Source organism: Pimephales promelas, chromosome 23 (genome assembly GCF_988280905.1).
Source record: "Pimephales promelas chromosome 23, fPimPro1.hap1.1, whole genome shotgun sequence".
NCBI classification, from domain to species: Eukaryota; Metazoa; Chordata; class Actinopteri; order Cypriniformes; family Leuciscidae; genus Pimephales; species Pimephales promelas.
Genome location: NC_142791.1, coordinates 20,910,308 through 20,926,733, shown reverse-complemented (window position 1 = coordinate 20,926,733; position 16,426 = coordinate 20,910,308). Strand labels below are relative to the sequence as shown.

Below are 16,426 nucleotides of genomic sequence, written 5' to 3'. Positions count from 1 at the left end.
TCTAGTTTTAGTCAGGACATCATTTTAACCTTTTACTTTTTTGTCAGCAGATAATATTTAACATTTCCTAAAATTATTTCACATTTCAACATTTTCTCTCATCTTTTTGATAAAAAAACACAATTTTAAGGAACACATGCAGACACGGAAGATGTTCTGACAATATTTGCATATTTATTTTGAACATTGTTAAGGTTCAAAGACACAAACACAAATGCTTGCATTAAAACAAATAAAATACACCTGACAAAGGAAACAAATAAATAAAATAAAGTGTATTATGAACTTAACACAAGTGCTGGCTGTTTAAAGCTAGTTCACATAGAATAATAAAATAAATAGATTTGAGGTCAATGTTGTGAAAAAAAAAAAAAAACTCCAACTGATACAACAAAAGTGCTTTCCTGCCAGCTAGTTCACATGGTATATAAAGGTACAGTATTTAAGGTGAAACAAGGCATAGCTTGCTAGAACGTATGAAATCTTTTTAACTAATCTTTTTAAAGCGTCTGTCTGCTTTAATCAAATGTAACTGAAACTATAGTTGCCCGGCCAGTATAACTAAGTTAGCATAAATTTAACTTCACATACAATTCTATCAACAAGTGGCTACGGTCGCTACGTGCTAAGAAGCTAACGCAACATAGCCAGCCTGGATACTAAATGCTATGAAAGTTAGCCATCATTAGTTAGTTTATCATTGTAACAAAATGTGTCCATATATCACGTCTCTTCTTTCTCCCGAGCCCCGTGCAAAGCATGTTTTACTTTTAACCTGTCGCCGCCGCCTCACCGTGAATCCAGCTCCTGTCTGCTCCATGTGTGTTGTGTAGGCTACTCTGACTGTGCCCGCCCGCTCCAGGTTTGAACGTGGGTGTGTTTGGCGGAAGAGCTGACGAGGAGGAGGCGGAGGAGGAGACAGGATTTGACAAAACCATATCATATAATAATATGTAATTTTCGTCTCGTCTTTGTTCGTGAACTAAAATGTCCATAGATTTTAGCCCAGTCTTTATTTACCGAACTGCATTTTCGTCTCGTCTTTATTAGTCTACGAAAATTATTTCTGATTTAGTCCCAGTTATTGTTTATTAGTGGGGATTTTAGTCTCGTCTCGTCTAGTTTTCGTTCGGTGAAAAATGTGCGTTGACGAAAATATTTTCGTTTAGTTTTCGTTAACGAAATTAACACTAGAGCTTACTCCACCAAGTGGAGGCTACTTCTTCCAGAAGTTAGCCAGAGAAGGGCGTCCCTGTAGCTTACTTAAGTGACAGGACGCCTCTTAAAGTGGGACCCAAGGGAAGACCGGGGTCTGACCCACATAAGAAGGGACCGAAGCATACCGCGCGTGACCCTAACCATACGAAATGGATTTTAGAAAGTACACAAGACATCCCGTCATGTGATTTACCACAATAATAGGTGAAGTATGGGTTCGTGTACTTCACTCTGAATTCAGGAAGGCCGAACTTGAGGCCTGTAACCTGGCAGCCACAACAAGTGGGAACCCATAATCAGGAAGGCCTGACAAGGCCTAACACCCGATAGTCCCAATGCATGGGGAGCTCACATTCAGGAAGGCCGCTGAGGCCTGCAGCCTGACATGTGAAGACTCACCACTACAACTTAGCGACCACGAAAAGTGGGGGTTTCACATTCAGGAAGGCCTGGTGAAGCCTGCAACCTGACATGTGACAACTCATAACCAGGAAGGCCAATGAAGCCTGAAGCCTGGTGACCACAGAGTGGGAGAAAAGTGCTCAGGAAAGGTGGTGAGGCTGTAGTCTGGCTACCGCAGCATGTGGGAGCCCACATTCAGGAAGGCTGGGTGAGGCCTGTAAACTGACTACCACAGTATGTGGGAACTCATAACCAGGAAGGCCCCTTTGAGGCCTGTAACCTAGCAACCACAATGTGTGGGAGCTCATCACCAGGAAGGCCTGGTGAGGCCTATAACCTGACTACCACAGTATGTGGGAACTCATAACCAGGAAGGTCCCTTTGAGGCCTGTAACCTAGCGACCACAATGTGTGGGAGCTCATAACTAGGAAGGCCTGGTGAGGCCTGTAACCTGGCGACCACAGTATGTGGGAGCTCATAACCAGGAAGGCCTGGTGAGGCCTGTAACCTGGCGACCACAATGTTTGGGAGCTCATAACCAGGAAGGCCTGGTGAGGCCTTGAACCTGGCGACCACAGTATGTGACAGCTCGTATCCTGGTGACCAAAGTATGTGGGAGCTCCTAACCAGGAAGGCCTGGTAAAGCCTGTAACCCAGCGACCACAGCATGTGGGAGCTCATAACCAGAAAGGCCTGGTAAGGCCTGTAACCTGGCGACCACAATAAGTGGGAGCTCGTAACCAGGAAGGCCTGGTGAGGCCTGTAACCCGGCAACCACAGTATGTGGGAGCTCATAACCAGGAAGGCCTGGTGAGGCCTGTAACCTGGCGACCACAGTATGTGGGAGCTCATCACCAGGAAGGCCTGGTGAGGCCTGTAACCTGGCGACCACAGTATGTGGGAGCTCATAACCAGGAAGGCCTGGTGAGGCTTGTAACCTGGCGACCACAGTATATGGGAGCTCATAACCAGGAAGGCCTGGTGAGGCCTGTAACCTGGCGACCACAATGTGTGGGAGCTCATAACCAGGAAGGCCTGGTGAGGCCTTTAACCTGGCGCCACAGTATGTGGGAGCTCATAACCAGGAAGGCCTGGTGAAGCCTGTAACCCAGCGACCACAGCATGTGGGAGCTCATAACCAGGAAGGCCTGGTGAGGCCTGTAACCTGGCGACCACAATCACTGGGAGCTCATAACCAGGAAGGCCTGGTGAGGCCTGTAACCCGGCAACCACAGTATGTGGGAGCTCCCACAGATGTCTCTCCGTGGCCACCATAACACCGACGGAACAGCAGATTGCTTGGTGGCCCGGAGTCCCGCAGCAGATCAGTCTGGTAGGCCTGAGGACCACAAGGGCGTGCAGAACCGCACCTGCCTGACCTGCTGCCGTGTACGCTCTGTCATTCAAGCATGAAGATGTCTTGAGCAGCTTGGATGACAGGGTCAGAGCTCTTAGTGAAGAGGACCAACCAGAGTCGTATGCGGGACGTTAGCCAACGTCTCGTCCACTGGCGGCATCGACACATATCCGTGCTCCACGGCTCCCTCCACAGCAGCGAAACTAGCCCGCTGATGCAGATAGAGACGTGAGGAGAACGGATTCTTCCATACCCTCTCGATCCCAGCGTGGAGATCGGAAAGGAATGGAAGGCTCATCCGGGCTGGTGGCTTATGGGTGGGGAGGAACCAGCCATCCAAAATACCATGAGCGGGTTCCTCCCAGACGCGCCTCCACTGCAACTGCAATCTGTCTGTGGCGCGCCCCATAATGTCAACCAGCTCAGCGTACACTGGGCAGGAGGGCTGAAATGGTTCGGTCTCAACCAAACTGACATCCTTTTATTTATATATATATATATATATATATATTACAGCCAACTCCTGCCTTGCCCGAAGAGAACAGTTACAGATTCACCAAAGAGAGAGAGCGCTCATTTTCTCTCTTCTTAGAAGTTAAACGTTAATCTGTAACTCACCCTCGTCAGCTAGTAGATCATCCGCGAGGTTAACGCCCCTCTCCCGATAATCTGCCAGCTCCATCTGAAAGCTCCACAAACTCAATCGCCACTGAGCCTCAGCCCGAGCGGGAACCCGAGCAGATGCCGCGCCCACTTCCCTCGAGAAGTGGGTCAGACGAGAGCAGAGAGTTCTGAAAGGAAAACTCTCAGTTCGCGCAAAAAACTCACTCGAGAGCTTCCCGCGAATGCTCTTCTCTTAGGCAGAACACGCACAGATCGTGTGAATCCTCCGGTGTCAAATATCTGGACACCAGTCGGCACACTCGCGCAAAGTGTTTCTCCACGTCTGCGCGCTTAATCGTTGATACTATCACACAGACAAACAGTCCCTGAAGACGAAAAGATGTCACGGTTTCAAGGCGCCCTTCTTATACATCCAGATTGAAGCGCTCATCATTCAAGCTGATGATGCACGGGCTGTCGCCGGTCAACCTGATTACTGTGAGTTGATATTTGATTTCAGACACCTGTCACGCCTGAGGCGTTCCCCATTGCGTCATTCGACGTTGTTGAGTTCCCTTCGAAAGGGAACTTAACGTAAATATTTCACGTCACGTTAAAATAATGAAAAATAAAGCTTGATAGATTGATTATAAATAAAGCTAGATAGATTTAAACATTCAGTAATGTTGATATCTTACAATGTTAAAGTTAGTGGTGTTTATATTTTTCCAAATGAACTAATATCAACTAATTCAGAAGTAAAGTACAACAAAAAACAAATAAAAGCACTCACCATATATTCCTCCGTCTGGATTATCATCGCCCACGTGCTGCCTCTAGATTTTCTGTAAAATCTGTAAAGATTTTTCATCGGCCGCTTGATGAACAACACGCCTGTTCTTCTTCTCAAATTGTTTCTCCCGCATTAAAAAGTGAACGTTGACCTTGAGTCATAGCAAGTTTGAGCAAAGGTCACATACTGGGGGCGTGGTTTGGCACGAGAGAAAAAAAATAATGTTTATCGGAAAACATGCTGCTAATTCTTTTTAAATTTATTTTTTATTTAAATGTAACATTTCAATAAAATAAAATAAAAAAGAACTCTTTGCTAGGCTAATTGTGTTATGTTCTGTCTGTGAACCCAATTACGCAAACTAGTGAGATGAGAGCTTTGGCGCCCACTAACGAACTTCACAGTAAAAGCAGAGCCCGTCTAACGGAGAGCCTTGGCACTTCCTATTAGCCCCATTGTGTATCATCCTGGTTGCAGTTCCATTAGAATTCCACTGGAGGTGATCGCGGGCGAGAGCAGAATGAATGGGAGTCTATGGGGCTAAATGGCTAAAAGTGTCTCTTTCACCTGCTTGTCATTAAATTAACAAAGACTTTATTGTTGATTCCGCAAGTTCAATATAGATTTTAGGCCAAAAGTCGATTGAACGAGTACTTATGTCCTTTTGATCTGAGGTTAGGTTGTTTTTGGCTGGAACATGCTAGCATTCTGCTATTGTGTGACGTCATAACATTTTTGAACGGATTTTTATAACAGATAAGTGAACTTAAAAATGCAATTTTTTTTTTGATGAAGAAACTAATATTTATAATATTATATTATATCTATAATATTAACAATATTATTATTTTTCAATAATGTTATTTTACAGCTATACATTAGGCTCAATTAAGTTATTTAAATAATAACTAAACAACCATGTTTCTTCAATGTCACATAAACAAATTGTATTTGTATCAGTATTTGCTAGTGGGAGGGCAGTTACTAACTTAACTTAATAAGTTGGCAGAAGTTTTTTGGATGAACTAGCAAAACCCTGTTCACAAAATTAAACTTTTTAAGTTTATGGAAAGAAACTTGGTTTAGGTGGAATAAATGTATTAAACATAGTTGTACTGACTTTTTCATAGAATTTTGCTGAGCCAGCACAAAAAAAAAACAGTCATTTGAACCTTTTTCAAGTTGGGTTTTTTACAGTGAGTATTCCCAGCAAGCGACGAGGGATGAAGACAGCAAACAGGTACTCTGCAACAGGCACAGCTTCGTAACAGGTCTCAATTACGATAAATTGCTCGGAGAATGTTTAGCACAGACTCAGACAAGACAGAATAGGAAGGGTATGCAGCACATGCATAAGAAACATATCGAATAATCTGGCGACAAGACAGAAGAAATAGCATAGACAATTAGGAGAAAGGGGAAACCGGTGTGAAGAGGATAATAGATAATGAACGGAGAGTAGAACCAGCTGGAGGCGATTAGGGTGAAAAGGAAGGAATGAAAAGTGTAGTAATCAAGTCAAGTCAAGTCACATTTATTTATATAGCGCTTTTCACAATACAGATTGTATCAAAGCAGCTTCACAGTGATAACATGAAAGTAGTACAACACAGATCAATAATATTGCTAAACACTAAATAACCCCAACTGAGCAAGCCCAAAGCAAGCCAAAAGCAAGGCGACAGTGGCAAGGAACCAAAACTCCATCAGATTGGATGGAGAAAAAACCTTGGGAGAACCCAGGCTCAGTCGGGGGCCAGTTCTCCTCTGGCTTACATTTATATTGTTTATATATAAATAATAAATATAAATATTGTTTATGCATAAAACGGCGCCATAACATATCGCAGGTGTTGAGTTGTCTCCTCACAGGCGTTGGTCCTCTCATCGCAGGCGTTGAGGCATCCGAATCCCCGTGAGAGGCTGGAGACAAAACTGGACCTAACGAACGCCATTTTTCTCGGGACAAGTGTCCCGAGATAACAGCAGAAAGGCAGATGGGAAATAATTAGCATAGCTGATGTTCATAATGATTTCCATTATACGGGAGTCGGTGTTAGAAAACCACTATCTCACAAACTCTCCGTAACCCAACCATACGCGCCAACCCGTTTGACTAAGGCTGTCGAGCCCCACTGTCGCGGAAATGCGTTTCAGTGGCAAACGGTTCCGTATGGCATAACAGAGGACTAAAAAGTAAGCATTATGTGAATGCTTGACTAAAGAGATGCGTCTTTAATCTAGTTTTAAACTGTGTCAGCGAGTCAGAGCCTCGGACCGTATCGGGAAGGCTATTCCAGAGTTTTGGAGCTAAATGCGAGAACGCCCTCCCTCCTTTAGTGGACTTCGATATCCTAGGAATGGCCAGAAGCCTTGAATATAGTGATCTTAAGGAACGCGGTGGATTGTAGGGCGAAAGAAGGTCCGTTAAGTACATAGGTGCTAAACCATTTAGGGCTTTATAGGTTAGTAGCAGTATTTTGTAATTGATACTGAACTTAATAGGTAACCAGTGTAGAGATGATAAAATCGGTGTTATATGATCATATTTTCTTGACCTAGTAAGAACTCTAGCAGCTGCAAACTGTAGCTTGTTTATTGAGGATGCAGGACAACCGGCTAATAAAGCATTACAGTAATCTAGTCTCGAGGTCATGAATGCGTGAACTAATTTTTCTGCATCAGAGGTAGATAGCATGTTACGTAGCTTAGCAATGTTTCTAAGGTGGAAAAAGGCTGTTCTTGTAACATATGAAATATGATTTTCGAAAGACGAGTTGCGGTCTAGTATAACACCCAGGTCTTTTACTGTAGTGGATAAAGTAACAGGAAATCCGTCTATATTAAAGTTGTATTGCGAGAGGTTTTGAGAGTAGTTTTTTGGACCAATAAGTAATACCTCCGTTTTTCTGAATTTAATAGCAAGAAATTACGCGTCATCCAGCATTTTATATCTTTGAGACATTCTGTCATTTTAGATGAGTTAGTGTTTTCATCTGGTCGTGATGAAATATATAATTAAGTGTCGTCCGCGTAACAGTGGAAATTAATTCCATGTTTTCTTATAATATTACCAAGTGGCAGCATATATATTGAGAATAGCAGAGGGCCTAAAACCGATCCTTGCGGTACTCCATAGTCTACTGACCTCATCTTTGATTTTCTTCCCATTTAAACAGACAAAATGATAACCAGTGGCGGAACTAGAGTTTTATACATGGGGTGGCCAGGGGGTGGCCACTACTATTTTGGGGGGCACACACACACACACACACACACACACACACACACACACGCACACACAGTGGAAGTAATTGGGTCACTCTGTTTGTAAGTGTTGAACATCCAAAATATTAGCAGAAAACAAAGCTGAAGCACCAAGGAGATAAGATACAGTAGCATGTGTCAGGTTATTTTATTTATAAAATTATTTGGTTACCAAAATGCTTTAAAATATCTCTTTTTTTTGTTCATTTTTGGGTGAACTATACTTTTAATCTGACAAAATCATATCAACTGAAATTCCTGAATTCGGGATGTGACTGCCTGTGTCTAGATGTTCTGACCTGTTGCTGGTCCTGAAGTCTGACCACCCTGACTCTGAGTAGCCACAGGTAGGGAGCTGCTCTGGGTTCCAGTGATGCAAGGGCTGGGGTCTGTTTGCAATTGCACCTGATCTGTCTGTTTATGCTTCTTTAAAAAGAACTCTGACATCTCTCCCTTTCTTTTCATGTTTAATTGACCCTGTTCAAAATATGAAAAATTGAAAAAAGGATTCCAATCATATTCATTTCTAATAATAATCATCCAAATAACCAACATTAAAAATAAAAATCAGCCACCATTAGCGTTTTTGGTCATTTTCACAATATCTGAACATGTCAAAAGAAAGAACAGATCATGTGCTTTAAAAAAACTGTTCTATTATAGGCCTAGCTTTATGCATCCTTTTTTATCAACACTCGAATGTTGGTAAGTTTCATAAAAAGCAACATGAGCAAAAACCTGAGAAAATTGCATTCATCAAAGACTACATCTAGATCCGATTCTGGTGTGGGTTTCCCGTACAACTAACTTATGCTGTCCTACAAAGGCAAAGTGCAGTAACTAACATTACGCAAACAAAGAAACGGAGGAAAAGGATTAAAGTTTTTATACCAGCCAGTCAAACATGTTATGGGTAGATTATGTGGTAATACATCTCCGAAACAGGACATAATTTAACCCAGATATTTTTTCACAAGACAGACATGTCATAAAGCCCATTACAAGTCTTAACTCATTTTTGACCAAATATCATATGTAATTTTAGTTACTGCGCTTTGCCTTTGTAGGGCAGTGTGCAGGGCTGCCAACTCTCACGCATTGAGTGTGAGACAATTCTCACGCTACACCCCCGATTTCTCATGCTAAAGTGTCAAGCCGGTCACTAAAATACCTGAAAAGATGAGTTTATCTATAGTTCCACCCGTTGAGCCACTCGTGATCGACTAGTTTTACCGCAAATTAGTTAAAATATCCTCTAATCTAGAGAGAATGTGCATAGCCTACGAGACAGATGTTGAGCTCCTAATGACGCGGACGCAAAGCCAGGACTCTAAAGCGTTCTGTTATCACTCCGGAGTAAACAACCCTGATGCTAAAACTTACTTCAAATATGTTTCTTCTGTGAAGATGAAGACGTATCCTGACTTGCAACCATCTCTCGTCCTCTGCTGCTCGTCTGTTTGAAATATGCGCGCGTGCTGACGAACGTTTTTTTTTTTTTTCTTTAAATCAGCATTAGCAACTGCCAATACAATTTTGGGGTGGCACCCGGGGTGGCCAATCGCATGTCAGGGGTGTCCAGTGCCACCCCGGACCCCCCTCTGGCTCCGCCACTGATGATAACGGTCCGATAAGTAGGATCTAAACCAACTTAATGCCTGTCCCTGAACACCAGTGTAGTTTTGTAGTCGATCCAAGAGTATTTTATGATCTATAGTGTCGAACGCAGCGCTAAGATCAAGTAGGACTAGTATTGAGATACGGCCTTGGTCAGAAGCTAAAAGTAAATCATTTGTAATTTTAACTAGCGCAGTTTCTGTACTATGATGCGGTCTGAATCCTGACTGGAATTTTTCATAGATATAATTTTCTTGCAAAAAAGAGCACAATTGAGCGGACACAACTTTTTCTAGTATTTTGGACATAAATGGAAGATTTGAAATGGGTCTGTAATTTGCCAAGTTATTTGTATCTAATTGCGGTTTCTTAATGAGAGGTTTTATTACTGCCAGCTTGAATATTTTTGGAACATGACCTAAAGATAAAGACGAGTTAATAATATTGAGGAGAGGCTCTTCCACTACAGGTAATAGTTCTTTCAGTAGTTTAGTGGGTATTGGATCTAATAAACAAGTTGTTGGTTTAGAAGCAATGATAAGTTTATTTAGTCCTATCGTTGTAAAGCGGTTTAGTTGTTCTAGAGGGGCCATAATTGAAGCTGAATCATAAGACACCATAGAGGATTGTACATTTATAATTGTGTTTCGGATGCTTTCTATTTTCTCATTGAAGTAATTCATAAAATCATTACTACTGAACTGTAACGGTATATTTTGCTCTGGTGATGTCTGTTTATTTGTTAGTCTAGCCACGGTGTTAAATAAAAACCTTGGATTGTTTTGGTTATTTTCGATTAGTTTGCGGAGATGCTCAGCCCTGGCTGTTTTTAGTGTCTTTTTATAACGTGACATACTGTCTTTCCACGCGATTCTAAAGACCTCTAAATTAGTTTGTTTCCATTTACGCTCTAAGTTGCGAGTTTCTCTCTTGATAGCATGCGTAGCACTGTTGTACCATGGTGCTTTAGTTTTCTCTCTAACCTTTTTTAATCTAATTGGTGCAACAATATCTAATGTACTAGTAAAAATGGTGCTTAAACTGCTAGTCATTTCCTCTAATTCATCTGTTTGTTTGGGTTCACTTAGCAGCTTAGATAGATCTATTTGAGAATACATCTATAGTGGTTGGAAGGATTGTTCTGCCTGGTCTATAACGTGGCGCAACATGACATATTTCAGCAGTACGTATTATGCAAGTCACCATGTGACATCATCGCTTTGCGGTATAATATCAATATCAGTTGGATCGGTTCCATATGATATAATTAAATCTAGTGTATGATTTAGACGGTGAGTGGGACCACTGACGTTTTGTTTGACCCCAAAGGAGTTTAATAAGTCTGTAAACGCAGCCCCTAAAGCATCATTTGTATTATCTACGTGTTAAAAATCTCCAGCAATTATTGCTTTATCGACGTTCACCAATAGATCTGAGAGAAAGTCTGCAAACTCTTTTAGGAATTCAGCATATGGCCCTGGAGGTCTATATACAGTAGCCAAGGCTAGAGATAATATGGTTCCCTTTCGTAGTCACTTCGAGTTACGTCAGAATTGACGGAGATTGGGGGTTTCGCATAGAAAGCCAATCCTCTTCGAGTATTTAAAAACGAGCCAATGGCATGCAATGCCTTGGGGCTGCGGAAATTTGCATAGCGTACTCCGCCCTACTCCGTGAGTATAAAAGGAGGAAGTGAACGCAACCACAGTATGTTTTCGCTTCGGAGCCAAGAGAACTCTTCACTCCTGAAAGCTATTCTCACTGTTTCAAGACTCTTCGAGACGAGCGTCCTCTTCAGTGTTGGTGTGATGGCGGTACCCAGCGAGATTCTGCATTGCCTGCGATCTGAGCAGTGGTCTGCCAGACTTTGCGCTTCTCCCTGGTCGCCTCAGCGTTGAAAGAGTGAATTTCCTCCTCTCATTGAAAGAGCTGCACGCGGCACGTCTTTTTAAAGATGGCTCGTCCGTGCTCTTCTGGGTGCAGTCGATTCATATCGTCATCTGATGGTCACTATCGCTGCTCTGTATGCCTGGGCATTCAGCATGCAGCAGCAGCGTTCGTGGATGACTCATGTTCCTTCTGTGGGAACATGACCATCTCTACACTGAGGTCGAGACTCAATGATCTGACAAAAGTGAGAGTCCCGGTCCCCGCCACTCGATCGGCTTCTTCCACGAGAAGCTCGTCGACTCGGGGATCCGGTGATCTGACGGTGACGGTGTGGAATAAAGCCCCGCAATTCCTCGGGGCCAAACCTCCCGCCTCAGTGGTAGAGCCAGCGAGCGCCAGTTCGATTCATTCGGCTGTCTCTTCGGAGGCACCGGCCGTTTCGTTCGGCGCTCCAGATGATGATGCGATGTCGATCGCAGCATCACAAGGCGGGCTTGATTCCTCGGGAGATGAGGATGCGGTTGCGTTGCCTCCCTCGGGAGTGCCAGCGTTGCCCGTGTCTGATCCCGAGATGACGGCCATGCTGTCTCGAGCCGCTGGGAGTATCGGGTTAGAGTGGAACCCTCCGCCCTGCCCCAATCTCTCGCGGATGGATGATTGGTTTCTGGACAAAGCTGCCACCGCAAGGCCACGGCCGACTCCAGTGCCTTTCTTCCCCGAGCTACATGCGGAGCTGACGCGCTCTTAGAAGGCTCCCCTGTCCTCTCGAGAGCGCGATCTAGTCTCCCCCGCCTTTCCTCCCCTCGATGGTGGGGCCGCCCGTGGGTACACTGGGTTGCCCCCGGTGGAGCGCTCTGTTGCGATGCAGCTGTGTCCACAGAGCGCCTCCTCCCGTGGTCCTCCTAAGCACCCATCCAAAGCCTGTAGGTTCTCGTCTGCTATGGCGGCGCGTTCCTATAGAGCGGCGGGACAGGCGGCCTCCGCTTTGCATGCAATGAGCACTTTGCAGGTTTTCCAAGCGAAGCTGCTCAGAGATATGCACGAGGGCGGGACTGACCAAACGGCATTTAAAGATTTGCGAGCCGCCACTGACCTTGCTCTCCGGGTGACGAAGGTGGCCGCTCGCTCCGTTGGTCAGGTGATGGCCACCAGTGTGGTCCAGGAGCGTCATCTCTGGCTCTGGCTCAACCTGGCAGACACTCGGGACGCCGAGCGGACTCGTCTGCTCGACGCCCCACTCTCCCAGGTTGGCCTTTTCGGCGGTGCGGTCGAGGACTTTGCCCAGCAGTTCTCGACTGCCCAGAAGCAGACAGAGGCGATTAAATATATTCTGCCCCGACGGCCAGCTGCTGCCTCCACCCAGCCGTCGGCACAGACGCCTCCCTCTGCTCGCCGCCGAGGACGTCCCCCTGCGGCTCCCCTCCCTCCCACGCGGCCCCAGCAGCAGCCTTCATCCGGGCCGTGGCGTGGAGGAGGCCGCAGGCAGGCGTCACAGCCCCCTCAGGCCGCACGCCCCGCTAAACGCCAGGCAAAGCGACGTCCCTGAGACGGGCTGCTCAGTGATGAAGTCGAGTTTTTCCCATGAGGCGGTAGCAGGCCCACTCCTTCCCCCGGTGGAGGGCCGGGGGAGAATCTTTTGTTCTCAGCTCCCCGCTGCTCACCCACGGGTGGGCAGCACCCTGAGTTGGTTAAAGAAAGACTTGACATCATCACTGAGCACACAGACCGGCATGGGTGTGCTCGACGTCCTAGTGCGTCAGCCCACTCATTCCTCTCTGTCTCTGAGGGTGCGGAAGGGAGCGTGTGTCGTCCCTCGACTACGCCACTCCCTTCCCCCTCTGTCGCCAGACCCCCGGCAGAACAGACCCCCGAGGAACGCTCTGCCTTCCCTGGTCTCTTCTGTCGGGGAGCGGGCTTCGATGGTGCATCCGGGCGGGGTAACTCCTGCGCGCATGCCGGTCGACCCGCCTCGCTGCCCCTCCGGGGGGACGTCTGAGGTTCGGATGACCCCGCTGGTACACTTCCTGGAAGCTTGGCTTGGCTAGAGCTTCCCGGGCTGTCCCGCTGGGTCGTCAGAACGATCAGATTCGGCTACGCGATTCAGTTCGCACGATCTCCTCCCCGTTTCAGGGGAGTTCGCTCCACGATGGTCGGTGGCAATGCCCCGGTCATGAGAGCGGAGATTGCGACCCTGCTGGCGAAGGGTGCAATCGAGACGGTACCTCCAGCCGAGATGAGGTCCGGGTTTTACAGCCCCTACTTCATTGTCCCCAAGAAGACCGGTGGGTTACGACCGATCCTGGACCTGCGCATTTTGAACCGTGCTCTTCATCGACTACCGTTCAAAATGCTCACAGCCAAACGCATTTTTTTTGCGTTCGGCTTCAGGATTGGTTTGCAGCAATCGACCTGAAGGACGCGTACTTTCATGTCTCCATTTTGCCTCGTGACAGACCGTTTCTTCGGTTTGCTTTCGAGGGCCAGGCATATCAGTACACGGTTCTCCCATTCAGGTTAGCTCTGTCCCCTCGCGTCTTCACGAAGATCGTCGAGGCAGCCCTTGTACCCCTTCGCGAACACAGGGTTCGCATCCTGAACTATCTCGACGACTGGCTGATACTGGCTCACTCTCGAGAACAGGTTTGCGAACACAGAGACCTGGTGCTCCGGCACCTAGCCCGTCTGGGCCTTCGGGTCAACCGGGAAAAGAGCAAACTTTGCCCCGTGCAGAGGATCTCTTTTCTCGGCATGGAGATAGACTCGGTCGCCATGTCCGCGCAGCTCACGAACGAGCGCGCGCGCACTCACTGCTGACTTGTCTTCGACAGTTCGAGGGCAAGAGTGCGGTTCCACTGAAACTATTTCAGAGGCTCCTGGGGCATATGGCAATCGCGGCAATAGCTGCTTCGCGATCGAGTCCCGAGGTGGGCATGGCATCGCGGCTCGCTCCGAGTTCCAGTGACTCCAGCGTGCCGCCAGACCTTCTTCCCGTGGTCGAACCTCAGCTTTTTACGGACCGGCGTCCCTATTCAGCAGGTTTCCAGGCATCTCGTTGTCTCCACGGATGCATCTACCACGGGTTGGGGTGCCATGTGCAATGGGCATGCAGCCGCGGGTTCCTGGACAGGACCCCAGCGCCTCATGCACATCAATTGCCTCGAGCTGCTGGCAGTACGCCTGGCCCTGCACCGCTTTCGAGCGTTGCTCAGGGGTCAACATGTGCTTGTCCGTTCAGACAACACCACGGCAGTAGCGTACATCAACCACCAGGGGGGTCTACGCTCACGCCGGTTGTCGCAGCTCGCCCGCCACCTCTTGTTATGGAGTCAGAAGCACCTGAGGTCCCTTCGTGCAGTATACATTCCAGGAGACCGGAACCTGGCAGCCGACGAGCTGTCACGGGTCCGTCCTATCTCCGGCGAATGGCGACTTCATCCCCAGACGGTCCAGCTGATTTGGGACCAGTTCGGGGAAGCACAGATAGATCTGTTCGCCTCCCGGGACTCATCCCACTGCGCCCAGTTTTATTCCCTGACCGAGGGTACGCTCGGCTCAGATGCACTGGCGCACAGCTGGCCGCGGGGCCCACGCAAGTATGCGTTTCCCCCAGTGAGCCTTCTTGCACGGGTGTTGTGCAAGATCAAGGAGGACGAGGAGCAGGTCTTGCTGGTAGCCCCCTATTGGCCCACCAAGACGTGGTTCTCCGAACTCATGCTCCTCGCGACAGCACCTCCTTGGCCTATTCCTCTGAGACAAGATCTATTCACTCAGAGACGGGGCACTCTGTGGCACCCTCGTCCCGATCTCTGGAGGCTGCACGTGTGGCTCCTGGACGGGACGAGGCAGGTTTGAGTTCGCTGCCACCTGTGGTGGCGGCGACCATCACTTCCGCTAGAGCGTCGTCCACGAGACACCTTTATGCGTTGAAGTGGAACCTCTTCGTCAACTGGTGCTCTTCTCGCGGAGAAGACCCCCGGAGATGCTCGATCGGGGTCGTGCTTTCCTTCCTGCAAGAAGGGTTGGAGCGCAGGCTGTCGCCCTCCACCCTTAAGGTTTACGTCGCGGCCATTGCCGCTTCTCATGAAGCAGTGGAAGGTAAGTCCTTAGGGAAGCACGACCTGGTCATCAGGTTCCTGAGGGGAGCGAGGAGGCTACATCCGCCTCGTCCTCCCCTCGTACCCTCTTGGGACCTCTCGGTAGTTCTAAGTCAAGTCAAGTCACATTTATTTATATAGCGCTTTTCACAATACAGATTGTATCAAAGCAGCTTCACAGTGATAACATGAAAGTAGCACAACACAGATCAACAACATTGCTAAACACTAAATAACCCCAACTGACCAAGCTCAAAGCAAGCCAAAAGCAAGGCGACAGTGGCAAGGAACCAAACTCCATCAGATTGGATGGAGAAAAAACCTTGGGAGAACCCAGGCTCAGTCGGGGGCCAGTTCTCCTCTGGCTTACATTCATTTTGTTTAAATATAAATATTAAATATAAATAGTGTTTATGAATCAAACGGCGCCATAACATATCGCAGGCGTTGAGTCGTCTCTTCACAGGCGTTGAGTCGTCTCATCACAGGCGTTGGGGCATCCGAAATCCCCGTGAGAGGCTGGACACAAAACTGGACCTGACGAACGCCATTTTTCTCGGGACAAGCATCCCGAGATAACAGCAGAAAGGCAGATGGGAAATAATTAGCATAGCTGATGTTCATAATGATTTCCATTATAACTCACAAACTCTCCGTAACCTGAACTCTCCGCAACTCAACCATACGCGCCGACCCGTTTGTCTAAAAGGCTGTCGAGCCCCACTGGTGCGTTAAGCAGTTTCAGTGGCAAACGGTTCCGTATGGCATAACAGAGGACTAGAAGGTAAGCATTATGTGAATGCTTGACTAAAGAGAAGCGTCTTTAATCTAGTTTTAAACTGTGTCAGCGAGTCAGAGGCTCGGACCGTATCGGGAAGGCCATTCCAGAGTTTTGGAGCTAAATGCGAGAACGCCCTCCCTCCTTTACTGGACTTCGATATCCTAGGAATGACCAGAAGCCTTGAATTTAGTGATCTTAAGGAACGCGGTGGATTGTAGGGCGAAAGAAGGTCCGTTAAGTACATAGGTGCTAAACCATTTAGGGCTTTATAGGTCAGTAGTAGTATTTTGTAGTTGATGCGGAACTTAATAGGTAACCAGTGTAGAGATGATAAAATCTGTGTTATATGATCATGTTTTCTTGACCTAGTAAGAACTCTAGCAGCTGCATTTTGTACTAACTG

The 16,426-nt window shown here is 47.1% G+C and overlaps 1 long non-coding RNA gene and 1 pseudogene across 1 annotated transcript in view; both read right to left on the bottom strand.

Moving 5' to 3' along the window:
* LOC120474929 (uncharacterized) overlaps positions 1-4,482 on the bottom strand; it is a 31,328-nt gene extending 26,846 nt beyond the window's left edge. Inside the window, exon 1 of the long non-coding RNA XR_016149647.1 lies at positions 4,375-4,482. This is a non-coding gene — a long non-coding RNA (uncharacterized LOC120474929). The remainder of the gene's footprint in view (positions 1-4,374) is intronic.
* A 6,813-nt stretch (positions 4,483-11,295) lies between these two features.
* LOC148969451 (uncharacterized) lies at positions 11,296-12,880 on the bottom strand (annotated as a pseudogene).
* Positions 12,881-16,426: the final 3,546 nt, after the last annotated feature.